At 43.5% G+C, this 27,967-nt stretch overlaps 1 protein-coding gene across 3 annotated transcripts in view; it reads right to left on the bottom strand.

Annotated features, from left to right (window-relative positions):
* The window catches only part of CLSTN2 (calsyntenin 2), a 1,635,505-nt gene that overhangs the window by 958,314 nt on the left and 649,224 nt on the right, over positions 1 to 27,967 (bottom strand). The window contains exon 1 of one of the 3 annotated variants that reach the window (XM_029615597.1): positions 4,610 to 4,687. The exons of the other annotated variants lie outside the window; for them this stretch is intronic. The gene's annotated coding sequence lies outside the window, so the exon portion shown is untranslated. Of the gene's footprint in view, positions 1 to 4,609; positions 4,688 to 27,967 lie in introns of those variants that run through there. 3 annotated transcript variants of the gene reach the window in all.

The raw sequence follows: 27,967 nt of genomic DNA, 5'->3' as shown, positions 1-27,967 counted from the left end.
TTCAAGGATGACCATTCAGATGAACTGAACCAAATCATGGTGAACCTGGAAGATGTATTAGGCCAGACTGACAAACTGAAGAGTAGTAAATAACCTGAACTGGATGGTAAAAAACTCAAAAATGAAATTTCTGACCTATTACAATTAATCTGTAACCTATCATTAAAATCATCTATTGTACCTGAAGACTGGAAGACGGCCAATGTAACCCCAATATTTAAAAAGAGCTCCAAGGCTGATCCAGGGAACTATAGACCAGTGAGCCTGACTTCAGTGTCAGGAAAACTCATAGAAACTGTTAAAGAATAAAATCACAAAACATTTAGATAAACATGTTTTAATGGGATACAGCCAGCATGGATTTTCCCCAAGGGCAATCTTGCCACACAAATCAACATTTTTTTGAAGGGGTGAATAAACATCTGGACAAAAGTGAACTGGTACATGTGGTATATTTGGATTTTCAGAAGGCGTTTGACAAAGTCCCACATGAGAGGCTTCTAAAAATTTTTTAAAAAGTCATGGAATAGGTGGACAATGTCCTTTTGTGGATTGCAAACTGGTTAAAAGACAGGAAACAGAGTACGATTAAATGGTCAGTTTTCACACTGCAAAAAGATAAAACAGTGGAGTGCCTCAGGGATACGTACATGGGCCGGTGCTTTCTAATATTTATAAATGATTTGGAAAGGGTGACGCAAAATTATACAGAATAGTTAAATCTCAAGCGGATTGTGATAAATTGCAGGAGGACCTTGTGAGACTGGAAGATTAGGCTTCCAAATGGCAGATGGAATTTAGTGTGGACAAGTACAAGGTGATGCAGATAGGGAAAAAATAACCTTTGCTGTAGTTATATGATGTTAGGTTCCAATTTAGGAGTTACCACCCAGGAAATAGATCTAGTCATCATAGTGAAATCATTGGCTCAGTGTGCTGTTGCGATCAAAAAAACAGAATGTTAGGAATTATTGGAAGGGAATGACAAATAAAATGATGTATGTCATAATGCCTCTCTATCGCTCCATGGTGAAATCAAGGCTGCGCAAAATCGGCAGCCTGCGCGCACCGAATCGCACAGCCATCCTCCGTTCTCTCCGAGGCCACTCGGAAATCGGAGCGGCCTCAGAGGGAACTTTCCTTCCGGCCCCCCCCACCTTCCCCTATCTAACCCACCCCCTTACCTTTAATTTACAAGTTACGCCTGTCTGAGGCAGGCGTAATTTGCACGTGCCGGCCGGCTGCCAGCGAGCCATTTTCCGGTCCGGGGCCGGTCCAGCCACGGCCATGCCCCCGGAACTTCCCTGTGCCGGAAACACGCCCATGGCCCCGCCCCGGAATACCTCCCGATGACGCGCCTGCCGTGACATGCCCCCCCCCCGCCCCCCCCCCAGGAAAGCCCCGGGACTTACGCGCATCGCCGAGCCTATGCGATAGACTCGGCGTGTGCAGGGGGTGAAAGGGGCAGCATAACTCTTTGAAAATCTGCCCCACTATGCACATTTTTTAATAAAATATATAATTACATGTATAACTGTGGGTTATTAAATGCACATGTTGCAATCATTTTGCATATAAAATATATGGAAATATGTTTATGCATGTAATTCATTTTAAAATTAACATACTATCAAGGCAATTTTAAAAAGCCACTTACCTGGGCAAACTGCATTTACACTGTAAAACCCAATTTTAAGCATGTAAATACTTTTAAAAATCAGGTCTATGCTTTACATTGTGTAGAGAAAGTATGTGTTTCTCTGCATTACAAATATACATGCATAGTTCAGGGCAGAAATATATGGTATTTTATAAACTGTGTAGCTTCCACTACATAGTTAGTTACTATAAATTTAGACATACTGACTGACTTATGCAGACAATTGAAAATTACACTCTGATTGACATAATTTTAAAGTTCAGATGGCTCTAGTATTATGACACAAATGAAGATTATTTTTCCTACATTTAAAGATAAAATGTGTGTCCCAACACTAATGTCAAAAATTGTAATTTTTTTTTTATGCAATAAACTGCTACTTTATGGAGGCACCTAGATGTGCTTCACTTCTACGTAATATTATTGTGCAGTCCTGCTTAACTGTACATCTACTCCAAGGGTCCTTCAAAGCAATACAAGTAAGCAAGCTCTACAGAATTTGAAATTCTTTATATTAGCTGTGGATTTATTGCCCTTTCAAATATGTTTTTCACTTTTTTTAGGCTTTTGATTCATTAACTATCAAATAAGGATGTATAGACCTGCTGCAAAAGAGTGGTGTTTTCTAATTGTTTATACATAATATTTCAAGAAATTTGTAATCCTGGTATACTAGTGAGGTGCTATAGCAGACCAATTATTGTAAGTAGAGCAGCTGTATATAACTTTAGTTAGATATTTTGGGGTATTTTAAAAAACAGCGCGCGAACAAAAGTACGCTGGATTTTATAAGATGCGCGTATCTTATAAAATCTTGGTCAGTGCACGCAAGGGGGTGCACATTTGTGCAACCTGTGCGTGCTGAGCCCAGCGCGCGCTGCCTGTTCCCTCCGCCTCCCCTTTCCTAACCCACCCCCCCAGCCCTATCTAAACCCCCCCCTATCTTTGGTGGCAGATTTACGCCTGCCAGAGGCAGGCGTAAATCTGCACGCACCAGCGGGCTGCTGGCACGCCATCACCCGACCCGGGGGCTGGTCCGGAGGCCTCGACCATGCCCCCAGGCTGGCGTCACGCCCCCCGACACGCCTCCCGCCCCAAAATTCACACCACCCACCCGACACGCCCACGGCACGTCCCCTTTGCAAAGCCCCGGGGCTTGCGCGCGCCGCCGAGCCTATGCAAAATAGGCTCGGCGCGCGCAGGGGCCTTTTAAGAGGGTTACACGCATAACTTATGCACGTAACCCTTTTAAAATCCGGCCCTTTATACACCATCTTTCCATGTTTAGATCACGGCAGTTTACAAAAGTAACATTCATAGCTATAAATCAACAAAGATAGGTTAGAGGTAGAATTCATTGTGGGCATTAACATCTATCAAATGAAATTTTCCAATATATTTGACTAAAGATCTGGGACATAGGCGAGGGTTACAAACAATGAAATAAAAGAATATAGCAGCTTTTGCATTTTAATTGGGACGTTATTGCCCCTCATTTTCATAAATCGTGCCCAAACTCCTCCTTAATCCTGCCCCTTCCCAAAATTTGCATATGTGCCATGCAATAATGCTATTATCACATAAGTTATGGTGTTAATGCTTTTGAATATCTACCTCATACTTTAGAAGAAGGGTGGAATAGGAGATATGACAGAAATATTTTTTTAATACCCCCAAGGTATCTATGCATAGGAGACAGGCCTGTTTTAATGGAAGGGAAAATCTGGAATTAGTGGTCATATGATGAGGATAAAAGAGGTTTGACTCAGGAGTAATCTAAGGAAATATTTCTTTACAGAAAGAGTGGTGGATGCATGGAATAGCCTCCCAGTGTAAGTGGTGGAGGCATGGACAGAATCTGAACTCTTGAAAGAATGAGAAATATGGGGGATATTCTGAAGGAGATTGTAAAACTGAGTAGTTTGTGTGGATACACAGATGAGATAGAAAAAGATCATACAGCCTGTCATCATGTTTCAATGTTTCTAAATTTCCAAATCATGAATAGCATTCCTTTGTAAGGCCTTATGCATTGAAACACAAATTCTCTGCATAATAGTTTAAGGGGTTGATTTTCAAAGCAACTTATGCACATACTAGGTAATTTTCAAAGGAGTTTTTGTGGCGATGATGGTGCCCCTGGTGGCAGGTCCTCAGCGGTGACTTCAGGCTCGGGGCTAATTATCAAGGACTGCTTCCACAAAGTCCTTTATAGCAGATCCCTTCCTGAAGTTTCTCCCACGAGATAGGAGTAGAGGATAACCATAAGGCAAGGAGGCTATGGGTCAGCACCACTTGTAAGGGAAGGCCCCCTTACAACTAGGCCCCTGAGACCAAACTTCCCTCATTCTCCACTAGAGTAAGGGTCACCTCCCTGGCAGCCCTTTAACATAACATATTACATTCAGGCAGAAGCTTCTTATGTATTGAAGTTTATTAATTAAACCAAACTCCACAGAAAGGAAAAACACTCAACTTAACAAGCATTACCAACCAAGCTTCTCACTCTGAGTTTCTAGTATACGTTCCCCTACACAACATGTGGGCAAAGTAGGTTTTTCCCCCAGTACATTCTTCTTCCCCCAAGCATAACATAGTACTGAAACCTCCCCCACTGCAGGAACGTCTCCTTAGGCCAGCTGCCAGGTCCTAATTACCCCTTTTCCTCCAGCTGCCTTAATTAAGTAAAACAACTCTTTTCCATGCTACCAGCCCCCGGGTTGTGCAGTCTTAAAACCATTTTCTATTCTTCATTCTAACTTATACTTCATTCCAACCCCCACAATAAGCATTCCCCACATTTACATAGACCTTCCTACTTCAGCTCCTTCCATGCCACCGGAGCTAGTCCCTCTAATTAACCTTCTAAGCACTGCTGAAGAGACTTATTCATACCAACTGTTACACAGACATTAAAAGTAAAAGAACCCTGTTTAGACTAGAACTGACTTAGCTTTTAGTGGACAAGGTCTGCCTGGGCACCATCCCCCAGCCTCAGGCTTTGGATCTTATTTGCCTTCCCTCCAGCTCTCCTTTCTCTTTGGAGGGCTGCTCTCTTTATGTCAGATAGAGTGCCCCTCCCTAGGAAGACACCGCCTCTGTGTTTCCCTGCCCCCAACCCTTCCTGAGGCTGACTACCAGGGCACCTGGGAAATGTAGTTTCCTTCCTGCAAAGTAACCATCCCATTGAGGAAAACACCTCAAAGTTTTACAGCACAGAGACTCCGCTCTGGCTCAACTCATCACATTACGCACATAAATGTAACATACTATCGTAGCAATTTTCAAAAGCCATTTATTCGAGTAAAGTGCATTTGAAAATCAGGCCCCTAAAACCTTGTTTTATGCATGTATCTGGCCCTTTGAAAATCAACCAGGTGGCTGTGCACATAAAAGTATGCATTAAATTTGATTACTCATGTACTTTTAGCCACACTCATGATAGGCATTTGGGGGTTGAATTAAGCTGGGGAAAGTATTTACCCACAGTGTTGATTTTCAAAAATATGGGTTTAAATCTACTTACAAAAAAATTAATTCTGCTCAGGAGCAGGTGGAATTTTGCATGTGTATGTCCCCATGCATACCCAGTGAATCCTCAAATTTTCAAAATGGACTTATGCGGATAAATCTGCTTTGAAAATTCAGTCTAAATTCTGCAGGCAAACTACCTGCAGAAATTAGCCCTATGCAAGCTGTTTGATAATTACCCCCTACTCATATATGGCTAAAATTTGTGGGTGCTGTTTGCTTACATACTTTAGTCTGAATTTTCAAAGTAGATTTATGTGCATTAGGGATGTGAATCATTTTTTGACGATTTAAAACAATCGTCAGATATATTTTAAATCGTCAAAAATCGTTAGAGCCGCGATACAATAACAATTCCCCCGATTTATCGTCAAAAAATCGTAAATCGGGGGAGGGCGGGAAAACCGGCACACCAAAAAAACCCTAAAACCCACCCCGAACCTTTAAAACAAATCCCCCACCCTCCCGAACCCCCCCCCCAAAATGTTTTAAATTACCTGGGGTCCAGTGGAGGGGTCCCGGCGCGATCTCCAGCTCTCTGGCCATGGCTGCATTAAGAGAAATGGCGCCGGTGGCCCTTTGCCCTTATCATGTGACAGGGCAAAGGTAGCGCCAGCGCCATTTTGGTTCCTGGCTCCCGACGTCACGCGTGCAGAAGATCGCCCCCAGACCCCCGCTGGACCCCCAGGGACTTTTGGCCAGCTTGGGGGGCCTCCTGACCCCCACAAGACTTGCCAAAAGTCCAGCGGGGGTCCGGGAGCAACCTCCTGCACCGGGCCGTATTGCCAATATTCAAAATGGTGCCGGAGCTACCTTTGCCCTCACTATGTCATACAGGTCGCCGGGACCCCCCACTGGACCCCAGGTAATTTAAAACATTTTGGGGGGGGTTTGGGAGGGTGGGGGATTTGTTTTAAAGGTTTGTGGTGGGTTTTAGGGTTTTTTTGGTGTGCCGGTTTTCCCGCCCTCCCCCGATTTACGATTTTTAACGATTTAAAAACAAAACAAAACATGAAGATCAGATTTCCCTCCCCCCCAGCCAAAATCGATCGTTAAGACGATCGATCACATGATTCACACCCCTAATGTGCATAGTCCTACTTTGAAAACTAGCATATTTGCTGGGTACACCCGAAGACATAAACACACAAGTTACCCTTGCCCTCAAGCAAGTGTAATTTTGTATGTGTAGAATTTTGCAGGTACTTTTGGCAATCCTTTCTCTGCCCCCAACTCCACCTCCATGAATGCCTACTGTGAGGGCAAGTAAAAGTATGTGCAAAATCATGTCTTGTGCATGCATATACAAGCACAATTCTCTGATTAAATTTCAAAGCCCCTGAATCAACTAAATTCCAATTCTTAGTGAAGTCTTGAGGGGAATAACTATTCTCATACAACATCTAAGCTTTAAGCCTATGAATAGTGACCAAAAATGGAAACGCTAGTTTAAACATTTCATATAGTCACCCGCCAGCAACAGTTTTACTGGAAAAAATGCAACTGTATTATAAATCTGCAAGGCACATTGCATATATTTAATATTTTTCTCATAAAATATAAAGATGCTAAGAAAAGTATTTAGACAGGATATGTATTCAGTAATAATCATATCAGTTGCATGAGCTCCATATTCTTTGTCAACAAAACTGAAGACAGGCATCTGGTTAGTGTAATTGCTATTTTTATTCTTGCCTTAGAATAAACATCTTTCCTTCCTCCTGAACAGATGTCAGGAGATAGAAATATGAAATATAACTGACTTGGTGTTTTGGAATTTAACTTGCCTGTCATCTGAATCTAAGTTTTTGTTATATATTCTATTGCACATACCTCTGCATTTTGAATGAGATTGCTAATGTCAATCTAACATATATATACATAGATTAACACTGTTTGTATTAAGGATGTATGTGTGTACTTTTAAACATATTATCATGATTTCAAATGTATTTATATTTTTAATTAACTAACTTCTAAAATACTAATTTATTTATTTACTTATTAATGCAGCCCATGTTGCATGGGTGAAACTCGACCCGAGTTGGGCATTGCTTTCTATTATCTGATTAATAAAAATATTCCTTGTGTATTTTTGCTTTGCTAACATTCATACTTGCATGCCCAGTAGAAATCTGCACAGGTTTATTTATACATCACTTACTTATATTAACCAGGTAAAACTAAAGATCAATTGAAAAAAAAAAGTTGTAAGTAATACCTTTTTATTGAGCTAATTTTATTATTTTCTAACTACCTTACAAGAGTACACTGAGTATACTCCTTTTATTAGGTCAAAGAAAAATAGGCATGTTAAAGCAAAGATTCTTAGAAACAGATTTTAAAAGACCAGCGCACACATCAATTGGGAGTTGCATGCACAAGTTGAGCTTAAGCGTGCTGAACAAATTTCAAAAGCCGCCCAAATGGGCAGGTATCTCCCACTACACGCATATCTCACGCCCCAGCCCTCTGCTGTGTAACTTTACTTCTGCTATGGAGGAGGTATAACTGTAAAAAACAAAAAGAAAAAAAAAACATTTCAGAGGGTTTTAAAGGGTCTGGAGTAACTGGGGGGGGGGGGGGGGGGGGGACGGACTGCAGGCTGTTAAACCAGGGGGGCTTGGAGGACCTAACTCAACACTGGGTGAATTAGTGGACTGACTGGTGAAACTGGTCATGGTGTGGATGTTTTCCAGTTTTAAAATAACCTGACATGTGGTAGAAACCCGATTTATGTGCCTGGCTGTACACACATTTAAAATTGGGTGCACATCTGTTCGCTGCCTGTCTATTTTAAACATGCATGCAACTTATAAAATGGCCGCATAGCTTGGTATGCACCGGCATACATGTGCGAAATTGTGGCCATGTGCCGGTTTTAAAGTTACTATCTAAGGCCAGGATTCATCAAACTATCGCATGCGATAAGAAAAAGGGCATGTTTTATGGTAATAGCCTATTTATCGCAAAGTGCACTATCTTAGCGCTTTGCATAGGTATTACCACAGAGTACAACCTAGCTTGGTGGACTCTACCTGGGTAACATCAAGCTAGGTTGAGAGAACATTGTACACTCTCATCTTTGTGTGAGTTTCCTCACTCCGAAGGACATCAAATCTTCACAAGAGTGTACTGTTCCATTCGTACGTCTCACTCTGAATGACAAAGTGGACCCTAACCCTACACTACTACCTAAACCTCACCTCGAGTAACTAGGTGGCCTCTCTCTCTCTCTCTATCTCTCTCCATCTCTCCCCCCCCCCCCTATCTCTCTCTCTCTCTCTATCTCTCCTCCCCCCCCCCTGTCTCAACAACTGATAACACTATTTGTGAAAAAATTGCAAAGTGTGATTATAGCCATATTGTACAGCTTAATGAAAAATGTATAGTTATTTTCGGCATTAAAACTGTGCAATATGGCTTCGCAAATTGCGAAGCCAGCCCATTTCGACAGAAATCCCACCCCAAACTCCTCCCCCTTTTCCAAATTAGCATTGCACCATGCGAAAAGCCCATAACATGGCTTGGAAAACAACCCCCTAAGATGGTAACTTTCAAAGTGGCACATGTGCGCACGTTCGGCCTAGGGACAGGGCTATTTTATAATATTTGCGTGTATGTGCATGCTTGTTATAAAATACCCTAGCCGCATATACAAGTGTGCCCAATTCTAAGTTGATGCATGTCTAAGCTGCTTCTACCACGTAAGTGGGTAAATTTTAAAAGGGACGAGTGCCAACACCATTGCCTGCTTTACCAGTTTATCCCCAGTTTGCCCAGTTACAGGGTATTTCCTCCAAACCCCCTAGTTTGATAGCCTGTACACCACAGTTTACACCCATCCAAAATGGCTCATTATTTTATTTTATTTTTTTTACTTACCGGTACATGTCATCCATAGTAGAGGTACATGGCAGTAGCCTTGGCACCAGATCACATAAGTATTTATGCATGAATTTCCGGTGAAAGTTCTGAAATGCCCATGTACCACCCATGCCCTGCCCAGACCATGCCCACACCCTGCCCTTTTTTGAGAAGTTTCAAGATGTGTGAACAGCTGCATTTACACACATATTTCAGCAGCTTTTAAAATCCGCTTGGTGCGCAGAAGCCTGACAAATTCATGCATCCCCTAATTTTGGCATGAGCTGGGCTTTTAAAATTCACCTTTTCTTGTAGATGCAAGAAATAGCTTTGATTAGGGATGATTGCAATTTATCTAACCTTTCTTAAAATTAATAAGATAACTGGAGCCAGTTTTGACCAGATGTGAATGTGGCATATTATAGAAAACTAATAATGATTTTGATGTTTTGGGACCTCTTTTATGACTAGAGAGGAAATTAAAAAATGTTTTAATTAAAACAATTAATATAAACACCAATATTCATTCACTTGCTCCTGATAGTCTTTTTTAACTTCATTCTGTAATGCACATGAACATGTTACAAATATTGGAGGAGACAGAAGAAGCATATATAGCAGTGAACTTCAATTTTAGTAAATAAAGTACATAAAAAGTGCCATGCTGGGTCAGACCAAGGTCCATTGCGCCCAGAAATCTATATATGACAGTGGTCATTCCAGGTCACAAGTACCTTGCAGATTCCCAATGGTTGATCTATTTCTCTCACTCATCCCTCACTCATCATTCCTTTCTCCAGATCATTTATAAATATTAGGGATGTGAATCGTTTTTTGACGATTTAAAAAAAGCGTCGATATTTTTTAAATCGTCAAAAATCGTTAGAGTGAGCGATACAATACAAATTCCCCCGATTTATTGTCAAAAATCATTAAATCAGGCATGGGAATTATTTGGGGGGGAGAGCAGGAAAACCGGCACACCAAAACAACCCCTAAACCCACCCGACTCTTTAAAACCAATCCCTTACCCTCCCCCACCCTCCCGAACCCCCCTAAAATGTTAAATTACCTGGTGGTCCAGTGGGGGAGGTCCCGGCGCGATCTCCTGCTCTCGGGCCATCGGCGCCATTTTGGCTGCCACTAATATAAATGGCGCCGATGGCCCGATAAAAAAAACCCCACCCGACCCTTTAAACCGATCCCCTTAGCCTCCCCCACCTTCCCGACCCCCCCCAAAACCTTTTAAAATTACCTGGTTGTCCGGGGGGGGGGGGCGCAGGGGGCGATCTCCCGCTCTCGGGCCATCGGCTGCCACTCATAAAGATGGCGCCGATGGCCCTTTGCCCTTACCATGTGACAGGGTATCCGTGCCATTGGCCGGCCCCTGTCACATAGTAGGAGCACTGGATGGCCGGCGCCATCTGGCGCTGGCCATCCAGTGCTCCTACCATATGATACCCTGTCACATGGTAAGGGCAAAGGGACATCTGCGCCATTTTTTTTTTAGCGCAGATGATGGCCTGGGAACAGGAGATCGCTCCCCGCGGCCCCCCTGGGCCACCAGGTATGTGTAAAAAGTTTTTGGGGGGGTCGGGAGAGTGGGGGAGGCTAAGGGGGTAATTTTAAAGGGTCGGGGTGGGTTGTTTTTTTTTATCGGAGTGGGCCTCACTAAAAAAAATTAGTGATGTGAATTGGAATCGGAACCGATCCCAATTCACATCTCTAACGATCAGATTTCCCCCCCCCCCCCCAGCCGAACCCGATCGTTAAAACGATCGGGCACACGATTCACATCCCTAATAAATATGCTACATAGAACAGATTCCAAATACAGACCCCTGGAACACTCCATTTTCCTCATATGGAAAACTGACCATTTAGTCTTACTCTGTTTCCTGTCTTTTATACAGTTACACATCCAAAACAGGACATTGCTTCCAATCCAATCACCTCCCAATGTCTTGAAGAGTGTCTGAAAATTGACTTTACAAATGCCTTCTGAAAATCCAACCAACTCATCTTTATTTGCATGTTCATTTACATCCTAAAAAAATCTAAGGCAAGATTTCCCTTTTCAAAAACCATACTAACTCTCCCCCATTAAACCATGTGGTGAAAGCTGTTAGTGCAGCTGGTTTTAGAAAAGATTTCAATAAGTTCCTGGAGGAAAAGTCCATAAGTCATTATTAAGGTAGACTTTGGAAAATCCACTGCTTATCCCTGGGATAAGCAAAATGGAATCTATTGAGTTTTTGGAATCCTGCCAGGTACTGGATGGGGCAATGTTGGAAAAAGGATACTAGGCTTAATGGACCATTAGTCTAAATTAGTATGGCAAATCTTATGCTCTTATTTATGTGGTCAGTAATTTTGTTTTTAAGAAAAGCTTGAACCATTTTGCCTGGCACCAATGTCAGACTCATCTGTCTATGGTTTCCTGGATCATCCCTGGAGAACCTTTCTAAAAATTAGCATCACACTGGCCACCTTCCTGTCTACTGGTACTGTGATAGTTTTAAATGATAAGTTGTTCATCACCAAAAACAGGTCTGCTATTTAATTTTTTAGTTCCTCCAGTCCTAGTAATTTGTTATTCTTTAGAATGCTAATATAAGTTATTACTCCTCCAGTTTCACAGTGATTCAATTTAATCACTTTGTATCATCACCATCAAAAAATGTTTCTGGTGTGAGTATGACAACTGACATCCTCCTCAGTAAAAACAGAGGCAGGAATTAATTTTCTGGTTGATTTTAAAAGTCCTACGTGTATCATAGCTGGCATGCGCATAAAAGTTTTCACAAAAAGGGGAAGGGCATGGGCAGGACACGGGTGGGCCGAAACTGCACCATGAAATCAGCACGTGAGTATACACGTGCGCCAGGGTCCCCTACCACGTAACTTTACTTCTGCTATGGACGGCGATCAAGCCATGTAACAAAAAAAAAATAAAATAGGCTACTCAGTGATGTTTTAAGGGTCGGGGTAATAGGATAAAAGAGAGGCATGTTAGCTAAGTGGATTAGGAAGTCCTCTCTTTTACTGGGGCGAACTGGGACCAGAGTGGGAAAAAGTGCTATTGCGTTGATGCGCATACTTACGTGCGCAAGGCAGCATTTGCGTATACACATATATCAATCTAAAATCATATGCACATATACGCGTATATAGATGATTTTATAACACATGCTTATGTTATAAAATTGCTGTGTCCATATGTGGGTGCCGGGAAACATGCAAGCGGGTCTTAATATCTACTTCTTAGTTTCTCTGCTGCTTTCTTGTCCTCCTGCTTTTACCCCTTGGTCATCTAGCTGCCTATGACATAGTGCCCCTAGTCTTCCCCTATTTACCTGTGCAGGACCAGGCTAGGTGCCTGGTCCAACTTAAATCTCCTAAAGAGAGTTTGCTCTGTGCGTAGAATCCTGTAGGGCAGGGGGAGCTCAGTTGATGTGACCACAGACTAGGGAATAAAGGTCTGATCCTAGCTAGGATCAGGAGACCAGGCCCAGGTCTCCAAGAGGAAGGAAGCGCCTGTACAAGATTGCTGTCCAAACATAGAGCTGAGATAAGGCTAAACTATGAGTAATTAAGTACATTGTTCTGAAGGGAAGGCAGTCTACTGTTGTGTTTTGTGAAGTGATAATAAAGATAAATGTTTTAAGAAAGATTGGAAGCAGTTTAGAAGCCAAACATTTGCAGAAGATAAAGCAGAGTGTCTGTTTGGAGTGCAGAGAAGTGTGAAGAGGACCTGTGGCTCTAAAGGGTTACACAGAGCATGGTGGTTTGTGAAAGGGTGTGGCTCAGAAGCTGCATTAAAGAAAACAAAGTTTAAAAGTTTCAGGTAGAAAGGAAATTGAGTGGGCCTGGTTGCAGGGACAGCCAGAAAGTGGTAGGTTTGTACCAGCTAATGAGAGAAGCTCGACTGGATGTAGATAGGGTTTAAAAGTGATTTAGTTAATGCTGGTTATCCAGGCTTTTTTTTTTAACCTTTTTTTTTTTTTTTGCCTTGAAATAGAAAAGAAGAAGGAACACTGATGCAGCAAGGCTTTGATTTGATTTGATTTCAAGGACCCACTGAGTGCTCTTTGTTGTTTTGCCCCCAAATATAATAGAACATTTATTTATTTATTTGTTTGTTTTTATATACCGATATTCAAACGTAAGTATCACATCGGTTTACATAATAACTTAAGTGAAAGTGTGACAACAGGTCATATTATCTTTGATTGTAACATTGTAATATAGTAAAAAACTGCATCTACGTATTGTTCTAACAATTATAATATTATTACATTGAACAACAAATACGACTTAATTCTTAACACTATAACGGCTAACGTTATTGTGAAAAGTATGGGCCTTTGGTTGGAGATGTATTGAGATCTCTAGTGGGTTCTGTGTGGGGTTATAGAGCTGGTTGTTTGGGGTTGGATCTCAGTGGCGAGGGTTAAATGTTGGCGAGATAGGCTTTTCGGAAAAGCCAGGTTTTTAGTGCTTTCTTGAAGTTTTGTGATGAGGGTTCTGTTCAGAGTTTTGCTGGTAGTTTGTTCCACAGTGCAGGGCCTGCTACTGAGATTGCCCGTTGTCATGTTGAGGTGATGAGGGCCTGTTTGATGGAGGGAAAAGTGAGTAGTCCAGTGTTTTTAGAGCGCAGGTTTCCTTGCATGGTGTATGGATGAAGGGTGTCCTTTAGCCAGTCTGTTTTCTCGTTGTTGATGGATTTGTGCATGAGGGTGAGGGATTTTTATTGAATTCTGTGGGTTATGGGGAGCCAGTGTAGGTCTTTTAGTATGGGGGTGATGTTTGTGGAGCGCTTGCAGTTTGTGAGGGATCTGGCTGTTGCATTTTGCAGTAGCTGGAGTGGCTTGAGGGTGGAAGCAGGGAGTCTGAGGAGGATGGAGTTACAGTAATCAAGTTTCAATAGGATGAGAGCCTGGAATAGTCTTGAGTGAGTAGTAAGGGTTTGATTTTTTTTGAGGACTTGTAGTTTGAAGTAGCCCTATTTTATTATAGTATTGATGAAGTTTTTCAGGTTGAGCTCAGAGTCTAATGTGATGCCTAGGTCTCTTACAGTTGCAATGATTTGGCTTTTGCTCTGCGTGGAAGAATGGTCTTGGATATTCTCTGTAGGGGGATTGTTAGAGATGTTCAGGATTTATGTTTTTGAGTGGTTAATGGTGAGTGATAGAACCAAATTGCACTTCTTGTATTCTGTGTGTGATAGAGGTTTTGAGACATCACCATACTGTAGCAGTAATGTCAAATTGTGACAAGCGAGGTAAAAGTTAGTGATGATGCACAGTGTCAAAGGCTGTGGAGATGTCAAGATCTTATCTTCTCTGCTAGGAGTTAGCAATCTGTTAGTTATCTGCTCCACCAGAGGGGTGGAGCTAGCAATCTTTTATCGATCAGCTTCTCCCGAGGGGAGGAGTAGCAATCTGTTATGGATCTGCTTCCCCAGAGGGGAGGAGTTAGCAGTCTGTTAGTAATCAGTTCCTTCAGAGGAGAGGAGTTAGCAACCTGATGTAGATCTGTTCCTCCAGAGAGGAGGAGTTGCAGTCTGTTATGGAATCTGCTCCCCCGAGGAGAGTAGCCAGCAGTCCGCTGTACTCTGAGGATGGAGTTAGTGATCTGTTGTGGGTTGTCTCCCCACAGAGTGGCAGTCTGTTATGACACTGCTCTAGTAGTGTAAGGAATGAACACTGTAATGTAAATTGGTGAATCCTTGGGCCGATGGCAGATGACAGCGCCCTCAGGAGGATATCCTGAGAGGGACCACCAGCTAGGCTGCAGTATGGAGACAAACACAGATAGTTCTTTATTAGACAGGAAGTAGAACCACCAGAGGTGGCAGTAATGAGCTGATGTGCCCAGCAGGGCTGAAGTCCTTCAGATACTGGAATTGCGATCTCTGGGTGCTGAGCTGTAGAGAAAGACTATAGGTAGTGAATAGACAGGGTATGCTGGATACATAACCAGTAGTAGATGATACACTCACAATTGTAGATATCTGTAATGGCTTCTATGCAACAGAGAGTCTTCAGCATATTCAGGAGCAAGAAACCGTAGGCAAGTACTGGTTCCTATATGCAGTCTGGAATAAGAACTCACAATATCTGTGTATGAGATGGCTTCTGGAATAGAAGAGAGTCTTTGGAGGGTTTTAGGAACATAGGCCCTCGTGGAGTGAGTACCGGTTCCTAGCTGCAATATGAAATAGTAATGCACCAGATATAGGTATGTGATAGCTTCTGAGATAGAAGAGAGTTTTGAAGGGTTTAGGAACATGGGCCCTCGTGGAGCGAGTACCGGTTCCTATCTGCAATCTGCAATAATAACTCACGATCTCCGTACCTGCAATAATGTCTTAGACAGAAGAGAGTCTTCAGAGATTAGGAACATAGGCCCTCGTGGAGCGAGTACTGGATCCTATCTGTAATAGAACTCACAGTGTTCACATCTGCGATAGCTTCAGGCAGTAAGGAGTCTTCTGAGCATTCAGGGAAGTAGGCCCTCGAGAAGCGAGGAGTACCGGATCCCATCTTAGCAAACTGAAATCAAGAAGACAGAACAGGGCCCCTGAGGAGCGGGTTCCCCTTGGTAAGTTTGAGGAGGCAGAGCAGCAGAGAGAGAGTTATCCCCCTTGCTAACTCGATTCATAGTTGCAAGCAAAGAACTTTTAAGTTTGAAGCGGTTGACGTCACTACGGGGGGACTCCCCCGAGGTTCGCGCCCTTGCCGGTACAAACTCTGGAGTGCACACGTGCCCTTACATCATCAGGAACATGGCGGATCCACAGCGTCAGCACAACCTGGGGATTCCGGGGAGGAGTGGCGAGGAGAAGCCATGGCAGCATCTGTCCGTCAGACCCGAAGGGAGTCGCCACAAAGGTAGAGAGGGTGGAGCGAGGGCGAGAACAGGCACGAACGAAACACAAGAAGTACCAAACATACCCCTAGATTCATCAAAATGCTGTAATATTGCAAGCCTAATGCCCACAATAAGAAAAAAGGGGTGTGTTAAAGGTAATTTTAGAGTTACTGCACCAAGCAGTAGCATAGTGTACTAAACCTTTTGCACCCTGTGATACTTCTTATTCTGCATCTTGTGATGAGAGAGAGAGAGAACCTAACTATATGGCCCTCCTAGTAGCCAAGTATATATATCTCTATAGGAGAGGCAGCTAATAGCTCAAGATGAGGTGTTGGTGGTGGTTTAGAAGCCAGTTGTTCATGAATAGTGAGACATACGAAAGCACAGTACACCTCGGTGAAGATTTGACCTCATTTGGACTGAGAAAAGTCTCACAAAGATAACATTTCTACTATGTTCTCTCAGTCTAGCTTGATAGACTCTATAAGAGGGTACCATCAAGCTAGGGCGAGATAACATAGTAAAAATTTCATCTTGTGAGACTTTCCCTCATTCCAAATGATGTAAAATCTTCACCGAGGTGTACTGTGTTGTTCATATGTCTCACTATTCATGAAAAACTGACCCCTAAACCCTGACCCCACCCAAACTCCTCCTTAATCCCACCCCTTCCCAAAATTTGCATTTGTGCCGTGCGATAGTGCTATTATTGCATGCATTATGGTGTTAATGCATGCGTTAAATGCATTTTGATGAATGACCCTAATAATTTTTTCAAAGTCAAAATCTCAGCGAATGGTGTCATGAAAGGATATGAAAAGAGTCTCAGTGTTGTGCGTTGGCTGGAACCCAATGTGATATGTGTCTAATATGACATTGTCATCAAGAAACTCTTGTAGCTGCTTCTGTACAATGGCTGTTGCATCGGAGGTGGACCCTTGGGCTGAGGTGGGGTTCACACAACCCGTAGGTAAGGATCTATGGGTCCCCACCATCAGCAGGTGGAGTGGGCAGAAGCTAGAGGCCGCTGAATCTTCACCTATACCAGCCTTCGTTCCCCTCGGGTTGAGCCTTTGGGTGCCGGGGCCAGAAGGACTTAGGTGGGCCTCGAGGTTAGTGAATAGCGAGAAGTGGTTCAGCCCAGAGACAGCAGCCGGTAGATGGCGTAGTCCTACCCTGGACTGGATTTGGTACTGGAACTCAGCCGCCAAAGGAACAACAAGTAACTGGAGGCGCTCAAGCAAAGGAAGGCCTAAGCCTTGTAAGTCCATGTCCAGAGGATAGGCGAGAGGTGGCATCACTGACAGGCTAGGATCAGAGCCGGCAGTAAGTGGAAGTCGTGGCAAGCAGCGTAGAACTCTGGACACAGAAAGGTCTGTAGCATAATTGATCAAGGCAGTGGTCAGGGCATGGAGAAGGCAGGTGTAGTCAATCAAAGAATGGTCAGAGCACGGAGAAGGCAGGTGTAGTAAATCGTAGCTGAGGTCCGGGGTTGGAGATAGGCTGAAGAGTAATCAGGCATAGCAGAGGTCCGGGGTTGGAGATAGGCTGAAGAGTAGTCAGGCATAGCAGATGTCCGGGGCTGGAGACGAGCAGAAGAGTAGTCAAGCAAAGCCGAGTCGAAATCCAAAGAGTCAGTCCAATACATAGACGAGACAGGAACAAGGAAGATGGGAACCACAGGAATCAGGAACACGAAGTAGAGAGGATTCTCTATCAGCAACGAGTACTCTGAGTATGAGGAGACCTGTTGCAAAGGCAACGCTATGGAGCGAGGCCTGAGTTTTTATATGCTGAAGAGTCTGACGCCAGCATCCAGGGCCGCAATCAGGTTCCTGCTGTGGGCCTTTTAAAAGAACTAGTGATGCGCGCACCTAGGGAGGGGCGCAGCGCCGATGGCGGCATATCTCCGCGGGCCATGCTGAGAGGCCCGACGAGCAAGGACATCTTGGCTGGCAACACTGGGGACCATGGCAGAGCTGGAGGTACCGGAGGCGACCTGAGGTCAGAGCTGGCGGCCCACCACCACCAGCGAAGCGGAACCAGGAGCTGGAGTCTGCATGAGAAGGTGAGAGGGCAATGCCGCGGGTCTGCTGTGGGCGGCGGCACACGTAACAATGGCCTTGATTACTTTAGCTAGAAATTTGATAGAAAATATTGGACAATATATTGCAGTGTTATTGTGATCAGGAATTTTTTTTTTTTTAAATCAATGGATGAACTGACGCTGGTTTAAGTATCGATGGAAAATAACCCTCATTTAGAGAAACATTTACGATGGCGACTAGTGGTTCTGAAATATACTCTCATAATGCTTTTATTACTGTTGTGTCACAGATATTTAAAGGACAAAATGCTTTATTCATTGACATGACAATTTAAGAGATATCTACTTTTGTGCATGGATCAAATTGCTCCCACTTTTAGTCTGATTCAGGCATACGGGATTCCAAAGAATCAGCAATGGTTGGGAAACTAGAGCGTAAGTTGGTAATCTTTCATTGTAAATAAAGTGCAAAGGTAACAGGATGTAATTCCATTTCAGCTCTAGGTTGGTTTCCTTGCACACGCTTTGTTAGTTGTGATACAGTGAGAAAATGCTCACACGTTTTACCACCAGAAGAATGCATTCTATTTGAAAAATAATCTTTTTTTTTTTTACTTTTAAAGTAGTATTCCTGCATATAGTCAATTGGGTACTGTACTGATTTAAATCATTTAAAATCTGTGTTTCCAAAATCTTCTCTCATAGCACTGAAGTAAGGCCTTCATATCCCTAAGGATAAGTGAATACCTCTAGTGCCCAATCAATATTATTCATTTGCTGATTTTTTTTCTCTAAGACGATATCAGATTAATGTAGGATGTTCCTTCAGAAATAGTTGAATCTGTTAGTTTTGTGGGCTAATTTAATTTAGATCATATTAAACTTTGTCCTAAAGTTTTGTAGTATTTGCATATTTTTGTGAAGGGATCATGATTTTATTGTTTATTTTGCATTATGAAATTAGGTTTGATAAAACAATCTTCTGAAGACATGAACTTTATGATCGCTAAAGCTGATGTGCATCATCATCGTTAGATAATTCTTATTCTGGTCCAATAAAAGTACCACAACCTGCAAAATATTCAATGTCTTCCCTGATATATAGCAGGAATTTAATATATTTTAAAATTTCTTACTTAAAAGGTATTACTCCTGTACATTGATTGACCTTTACCCTTGCCATATTTTTAAGTGATAAAACATCATCCTTTCTTCATCCCATGAAAATTAATAATTAGACTTTGCTAAAGCACATTCAGGTCCATTTGTCCTGTTCATAATAGGCTAATTATTTTTACAGCATGAACATGATATTGTAATTAGCTAATCACATTGTGTTTTGTCAGTCTTAACAGTCTATCTGTCCTTGTAAAAGTCAAATCATAGCTTGTATGTATAGTGTATATAAATGATCATAAATGTAGTATATCTTAACTGGCAAGAATCAAATTCTAAAAACTTCAAAATGCCTGTGACAATATTTAACTGGCATGTTTTTGTTTGTTTTATTTTTTTAATCTTTGCCTAGCTGAAAGGATCAAAGCATAATTACTTTTTTCCAAGCTAAAAGGAGGATTCATTGTCTTTGCTTCCTCCCCTTGTACTGGGAAGGCTAGTATATTCTTACTGCTGTTGCAGGTATCTGAAAGAGATCTTAGTCCCTTCCTCTTATATACTAGAGGTGTCCAACTATGATCCGCAAACTGGTAAGGTTTGAAATACGCATGAGATAGATTTACATATAATTGAGACAGTGTGCAATGACATCTCTCATATGCATATTTATTAGAACTGTCCTAGAAACTCAACTAGTTTGTAGTCCTCAAGAATTGGGTGGGCCCACGGCGAATGCCAGGGCCCACGGCTTACCTGAGGCCGTGGGCCCAGAGGCACGGAGAGGGGCACAGGTCAGCGCCCTTAGGAGGATCGGCCTCGAAGCGCTCTAGTGCTCCGAGGACGGGGCGGGTCCGGCATCGTCAGGGCACCCGGCGCGTCCCGATGATGTCAGATGCATCGGAGCGCGTGAGGGGCGGTCCCAGCGGGCCGATGCGGCCTGCTCGGGTCATTTAAATGGTGGTTCGCGCCGCAGCCAGCCCCTTTTCCCCTTTACTATCCATGGGAGCAGACTGGTTGCGGCGCGACTCGCACAGACCATGTGGCCCGATCGGCAGCCACGGATCATGGCCCGGGTCCACAGGATTAATCATTCTAAATAAAAAAAAAAAAAAATATATATATATATATATATATATATATAAAAGCTAGTTTTAAAGTTAAAAAAAAAAGGGGGGGGGGGGAAGTAGAAGCAATTGCATTGCATTTATTTAAAAAAAAAAAAAAAAGAAGATCGGAGATGAAGCAGCTGGCAAGGAGGAGCCAGATAGAGATCCAGCCAGCCACAAAGAAAGAACAGCATCCGGCAACGAAGAGCCGGACAACCAGCCACGTGGAGAGAACAGCCTGTTTAAACACAGACGGCCGCGGACGGAAGGACACCCCCCTTCAAAGACTTTAAACGACGCAGTGAGTACACAATCATTATGGGAAGGGGACAGAGGACTAGGCAAGTAGAGCAGACGGGCTCCTCTACGCAGGGCTCGACGAGCCGAAGGGGAACCCGGGGCACCCGTAGCCAAAGGGGATCAGGAATGCCGACGGAGGAGGGGAAAGGCTGCGGAAAGGACCCTCGGGGGAGAAGTAATGGAAGGGGCACCCCTCAGCGTGATAACGAGCGTACGAATGGAAGGAGCTTGAATCGTGGCGCTGCTAGGACGATGGCCCAACAGCGAAACAGGGGGAGGCGTCAGACTACAGTAACCGGTACGAATAATGCCGGAGGTACAATGCTGAACATGGGGGATCAGACCCAGCCCTTCAGCTTCCCATATATACCGGAATTACCTCCCCCCCATGGGCATGTGGCCCTTGGATGTAGCCAGGCAGCCCTGATAGCAGGAGCAGCAGCACAGGACCTAATGCATACCCACAATACCCACAGTCGGCCTACGCGGGAGGGATGCCATACCCACTATATCCATGGGGATATTGGCCTGGACAACAGGGTATGCCAGATTACTGAGAGGCAAAAGGGACAGAAGAAGGGAGTTCAAAAGCGGTCGAACGTGAAGGCAGAAATTGGCGCACGTCAAGGGAGAGAAGGAGTTCGAGCACTGCGGTCAATAGTCAGTCCGAAGGAGAAACACAACGCAGCAAGACGTCCAGCGCAGTGACAGATACTGACGGCGAGGCTGTAATATTACCACACGTCAGCGCAAGTGACAACTACAGCAGAAGCAGGAATGGAGCAGCAACAGTTGGGTGAGTTATCTGACCCTAATGTTTCTATTCCACAGTCCCTAATCGAAACGGCAATAGCGCACGCGTCAAAAAAGAAAAGCAGGAAGCAGAAGAGAAAGTATAGTTCCACTTCCAGCGACAGTAGTTCATCTTCTGATTCTGACAGCACAGACGGGAACATTCCCCCATGAGTGCAGTTGACACTGTGCGAGATGGCAACAATCTCGATGCCGCAGAACAGCATGGCCACTCTATGGGTAAACATACCAAGGAGGCTAAGACAAAGAATCAAGAGGAAGAAATACATCAACATATTCAGACTGTTGGAAGGAAGAAGAACTTCCAGAGACAGAAAAAAGAAAAAAGGCAGAGATTCAGTACCGGATGATAATAAGACAATACCACGCAACCTATGGACATGGACCAGATCATTTCTCAGACTCATGAGCGTGGTAACCAAATATGACCCATACCAATGTGGACCGATGCTTGGATATGCAGACACAATTTTGGAAGCATAAAGAGCATGTGAAGGCTGGGCATGTCTAAATTATGACAAACACTTTCGCGAAAGAATGGCGGAGACCGGGACAATGTCATGGGCAAAGCATGATATTGACTTATGGCTGAAACAAATGACAAACAGGGCTGCTGATGCGGTCATTCATGGATGAACCGGGAATAGAGCACAATACAATGGAGGGCCTACAAATAATACTAATAATGTCTGCTGGAGATTCAACAAAATGTCGTGCACCTTCAAGGACTGCAAGTTTAAGCACGTATGTCTGATATGCTCAGCACATCATCTGGCCAGCAAATGCAGAAAGAAGATCGCTACCTGGAGTTCTTCCCCAGGAAAATGAAACGAGGCAATGGCAAAAGCAGCCTCGCCAATTCAACTGGACAGAATGTTGGAATGGCTTGCCAAATACCCAAGGAAGGAGGACCAGGGGAAGATTACCAGGGGTTTTGGCGAGGGCTTCCGAATTCCTTATCAAGGAATTTACAGCCAATAATGCAGCTTCTACAACAAGACATTCGGAAATAGTCCAAGTCAAATTAAACATTGAATTGTCCTTGGGTCGAATGGCAGGTCCTTTTGCGACACCACCATTTACAAATATGGCATTATCTCCTCTGGCAGTGATACCAAAGAAGGAGCCAGGCAAATATAGACTAATACAAAATCTATCGTTCCTGCCGGGACTCTCAGTTAATGATCACCTGCCACAGGAAGAATTTTCTATACAGTACGCTTCATTTGACTCCGCCATCACGCTTTTGAGAAGGTGCGGAGAAGCAGCAGTTATGGCAAAGACTAAGAACATAAGAACATGCCATACTGGGTCAGACCAAGGATCCATCAAGCCCAGCATCCTGTTTCCAACAGTGGCCAATCCAGGACATAAGAACCTGGCAAGTACCCAAAAACTAAGTCTATTCCATTGAATCAGCATTTTGACTGCTGCCAGTGCACCCATCTAGTTTTCCATTGCTGGGATTCAAGTTTTGGGGCATGTTTTACTTCGGTAAATGCATGCCTATGGTATGCTCCGTGTCCTGCGCTTATTTTGAAGTCTTCAGTTCATTCCTGCACTGGGTAATGGAAAAAAGGGCACAGTCAGATTATATAATACATTACCTAGACGATTTCCTGTTTGTTGGCCCAGCCGGAACAGGGACGGCGGTTCGCCTGTTGCAAACTTTTCAGGAGGTGGCACAGGAATTCGGAGTTCCACTGGCACAAGAGAAGACTGAAGGGCCAACCACCACAATGTGTTTCCTTGGCATTGAGTTGGATTCGAAAAGGATGATATCCAGACTCCCAATAGACAAAATTCAAAAATTACGTGCTTTGATAGATAGAGCATCTAAATCAAAGAAGATGACACTACGGGAAGTGCAGACAATGTTGGGAGTATTTAACTTTGCGTGCCGGATAATTCCCATGGGCAGAGCATTCCTGCGCAGACTTGCAGCGGCAACAGCGGGGGTCAGGTATCCGCATCATTTCATCAGGATATCACAGCCTGTACATGAGGATTTGACGATATGGGCATCATTCCTGAGCAGCTACAATGGAATATCGGTTTGGCAGGAGCCCCTGATATCAAGCTGAGACTTGGACATTCATTCAGATGCATAGTGGGGATGGGGATTTGGTGTGTACTGTCAGGGTGCGTGGGCCGCCGCACAATGGCCAGCTGCATGGGTTGACAAAGGAATAACAACTAATATAACATTCCTGGAATTGTTCCCTATATGGGTGTCTTTGATAATTTGGGGGGAGCACTTGCGGAACAAACACATCATATTCTGGTGTGACAACCAAGTAGTGGTGTCAGTTAACAGCAGACAGTCAGCCAAATGTCCAAGGGTGGCTAACCTGTTTCGTCAGGTAGTTTTAAGTAGCTTGTGCATTAACACCACTATAAAGGCGCGACATGTCTCGGGGAAGCATAATGGGGCAGCAGATTCATTATCTCATGCTAAATGGTCTTTGTTCCTCAAACAGGTACCCAGCGTGGACGAACTGGCAACTCCAGTACCGGAACATGTATGGGCAATTGGTCACCAACCACATTAGAACTATTGCGCCGATCTGTGGCTCACTCCACTTGGGACACATATTGCAGGGGTTACGGGAGAGTATGCTCCTTCCTGAGACAGCATGGTTGGAAAGAAGGACCGATAGTGGAGGAGCACATCGTGGCATACATATCATGGGCCAAAGATGCAGGACTATCCAGGGGCATGGTAGTGAAGCAGCTAGCTGGGTTGGCATTTTTTATAAGTGCTCAAGGCTGGGGGGACTCTACAAAAGGATTTCTGACACGCAAAATATTAAGGGATTGGGGAAGGAGGTTAGGACCACAGACGGACGGGAGGCATCCCATAACCCATGAATTGTTAATATTAATATGGCACAGGCTGAATAGCGTATATCATTCAGTATTCGAGACACATTTATTTAGATTAGCTTTTACACTAGCCTTTTTCGGCGCTCTACGCATTAGCGAGCTAGTGGCTACTGCCAAGAAGGAGGCTGGTCACACAGGAATGTTGAGGCGGAACATCACAAAGCGGGGAGACACAATGAGGATTTATATACTGAGGTCAAAAACAGATCAGTCAGGGCGGGAAGCTACGGTGATATTAAGACGATCCCACAGTCAGGTGACTTGCTCATTGGCCAATTTTGAACTATATTATGCCGTGCAACCCAAAAAAAGGGGACCATCTACTGGTACACGAAGATGGGGCTCCATTAACACGATACCAGTTCTCAGCAATACTCAAGCGGACTCTAACAGAGCTATGTGAGAATGCCGGTAATTTTGGGTCGCACTCGTTCAGAATAGGAGCAGCCACCAGTGCAGCGCAAGCAGGGTTTATGATAGAGGCAATAAAACAGATAGGGAAATGGTGCTCTGCGGCAGTAAACTCATATGTCAGACAGGATCGAGCCGCCGCATTACAACACACCAATTACTTTGATTATATGTTACAGAATCGTGTCATAGGTTGGCACAGGTGTGGATCATGGGGCACTCATGAGGGCCATATCAGCAGCGCAGATACGGCCCTCATCTGGGCCTGGCACATTGGAGGGTGCAGATCACCTGGATGAGGAAGAGCAGAATGCATAGGGAGCAGCTACTATCCACACTACGGGTCAAGAGGGAGTCGCTGGCCAGGCCGGACAATATAATAATACACCTGGGAGGGAACGATTTAGAGGCAATGACATGTCATCAGCCATTACGAATGATAAAGAGGGATATAAGGGAATTGCAAGCAGAGTTCCTGGGAGGGATCATTTGCTGATCCGACATAATACTGCGCAAAAAATTGGTAAAACAGAAATTATGGGGGAGAGCACGGAAAAAATTAAACAGACAGGTTGAAGGATGGCTGGTGCACAGGGGGGGGGATGGCAGATACACCACGCATGGGCCGAGGAACAGTGTGAGGCTTTCTATCGGCAGGATAGGGTGCACTTGTCTGATATCGGGTATGACATCTTCAATAACGAAATACAGGAGGCATTCGAAAGAATGTACACTGGGGTGTGCAATGGCCACAGCTAAATAACTTCAGGTTTGGGGGGGCACCAGGCAAGTGTAAACACTACCTGGCGCTGGTGGCAGAGACCCGGGCCAATAGAGAATTACTAGACATAGGTTAGCCACGGAGTTTGCAAAGGCTGTTTGTCAAAGGGGTGGGGACCATGCCCGGATGTAGAGCACCCTTGCTTGTAAACGCGGTGGGGGGGGGGGGGATCGGAGTGATGTCGCCTTGCTAGAAATAGTGGCGGGTGACAAAAGGGGGACGTGGTCCCTGAGCGGCAAGACCAAAGGATTGGCCCGGGTGGGGGGGGAATTGTTATGATGTTGAATTCGTATTAACTGTATGTTAATAAAAGCTGCGGCCGATTTATACCAAAAAGAATGTGTAGTATATTATTATTATTATTATTATTTGGGATTTGGAAAGAGGGTAGGATACCAAGAGGACCGGAGAGGTGACACGGCTCCCAGAGTCAATAGAGTTGAAAACACCTGTTCCACACCAACACAATGAGAAAGGTCATAAAGATAGACTCTAGAAACTGCATTTGTTAAATCTTTGCCTCTAGAATTAGATAATCTTGGAAAAAGATAATACCCAGCACATGAAAACTTAACTAGCATTATAGCCTAGAGCCAAGAGTACAGCTGGGATAGAAAGGTATCTACTTCTCTGCCATTCTTTTGTTGAACTTGAATTTTACTGAGCTCCCTGTACTCAAATTTAATAGTAATATAGGGTGTGGCTCTTGTTAAAATTGTTTTAACAGGTTGGCTCAGCCAATCAGTGTTTATATCCAGATTAAGCCCCACCCACATCCTGTCCCTCTCAGCCATTGCGTGTTTACTTCTTGTCTAAACCTTGCCCCTTGCTACCTTATACCCACCCCAGCTATCATTTTAATGACCACAGAAAGATGTCATAGCCATGTCTACTTAACAGCATAGCCACACCCAAAAGCATGCCCCCTTCTGGCTGGTTTTGATGACATCACAGGAGGGCATGCCCCTTTTTGTCCTTTTCTGATGATATATATATATATATATATATATATATATATATTTTATATATAACAGATGCAGGCTGTGTGAAAACAGCCAATCTTAGTGTAAAGAAAATCCTTCTTTTTTTTCAACATAACATACATATTTCCTTTAACAGGCAACCTACAGCATACAGTAGATAGTATGGATAGCAGTTCTGTAGATTTTACAAAGCAGATATAGATATGCAATCTATTTGTATAAAATATAAATATATCAGAAATGCACAGAGAAACCCTCTTGGAGTCAACTTAAGTTTCCACATCTTACAATAGTGGCTGGGGAATTTATAAGCTCTGGACCCAACATCATAGACTCCCACATGGGGAGAGCTATCCCTCTCATATTCATTAATTCTTTTCCTCCCACCCTCCCCCGATTTTAGGTGCAACCATTATTCATTAGTAGAGAACCTTTAGGTTCTCTGCATGCGTATACATGGAAACCACCCACCCCAACTCCACCCTCAGGAATGCCTCTGGTCAGTTCAAGTAAAATTTATGCATGAACATAACATACATGATAAGTTTACCCACATATTAAGCAGGCAATTTTGAAAATAGCCCCTGTCACTTGTACGTGCACTTTACACGTGTAAATGGATTTTTAAAATTATTATGATAGTATGTTACAATTGCACGTGCAACTCCTTTTATAATTACCTCCACAGTCTATGTCATTTCATGTCATATGTTAAATAAAATGACAAAAGTACCCACAAAATTCTGTTTATTTTTGTTTTCAATGTGTACTAATTAAAAACAGTGCACAGTAAATTGAAATAATGCACACTAACTCAAATAAAGATGAATTTTAAAAGCCTGGAGTACACAGCAAAGAAGTTGAGGCCATGTGCACTGACCGTATTTTGAAAAGAGCCAAGATGTGTGCATAAAACTGTTGCACACACATATATAAGAAAAACTTACAAAAAGGGGTGGGGCGTGGGTACGGTCTGGGTAGGTCAGTAGTTTGGAACCTGGCCAAGCGATGTGTGCTTAAATACTTACACACTCTGGTGCATGCCATGCATCTTTACTTCTGCTATTAATGATGGGTAAGTTTAAAAATAAAAGGATGAAGCCATTTCTGAGGGTTTAAAGGTCTGGCATAAATGGGGGGAGTGTAGGCTATCAAACTGGGGGGTGGGGTGGAGGACTCAGCTGTTAATTGGATGAACTGGTGGATGAACTGGTAAACTGGCAATGGTGTAGGCACACGCCCTTTTTAAAATCCCCTGACTTAAGCAGTAGAAGCGGGATTTGCACATCTATGCATGTACCCACTTAAAATTAGGCACAAATGTGCACACTGCCATGCTATTTTATGACATGCACACATATATGTGCACAAGTTATAAAAAGGCCACATCCCTAGGCGTAGGCTAACGCACCGGTTTAAGTTACCGGCATAGTGTGCACTAAATTAACTATTGCATACCATTTGAGTTAGGATGCACTTTCGAGTTAGTATGTTCTATTTCAATTTAGTGTGCATTAATTTAATTTAGTATGCACAATCTGAGTTAGCACTAATTTGAATTATTGCACACTAAAAAAATGATAAATT

This window comes from Rhinatrema bivittatum, chromosome 9 (assembly GCF_901001135.1).
Source record: "Rhinatrema bivittatum chromosome 9, aRhiBiv1.1, whole genome shotgun sequence".
Lineage (NCBI taxonomy): Eukaryota > Metazoa > Chordata > Amphibia > Gymnophiona > Rhinatrematidae > Rhinatrema > Rhinatrema bivittatum.
Note: the sequence above shows the minus strand (reverse complement) of the source record. Positions and strands in the feature narration are given on the sequence as shown.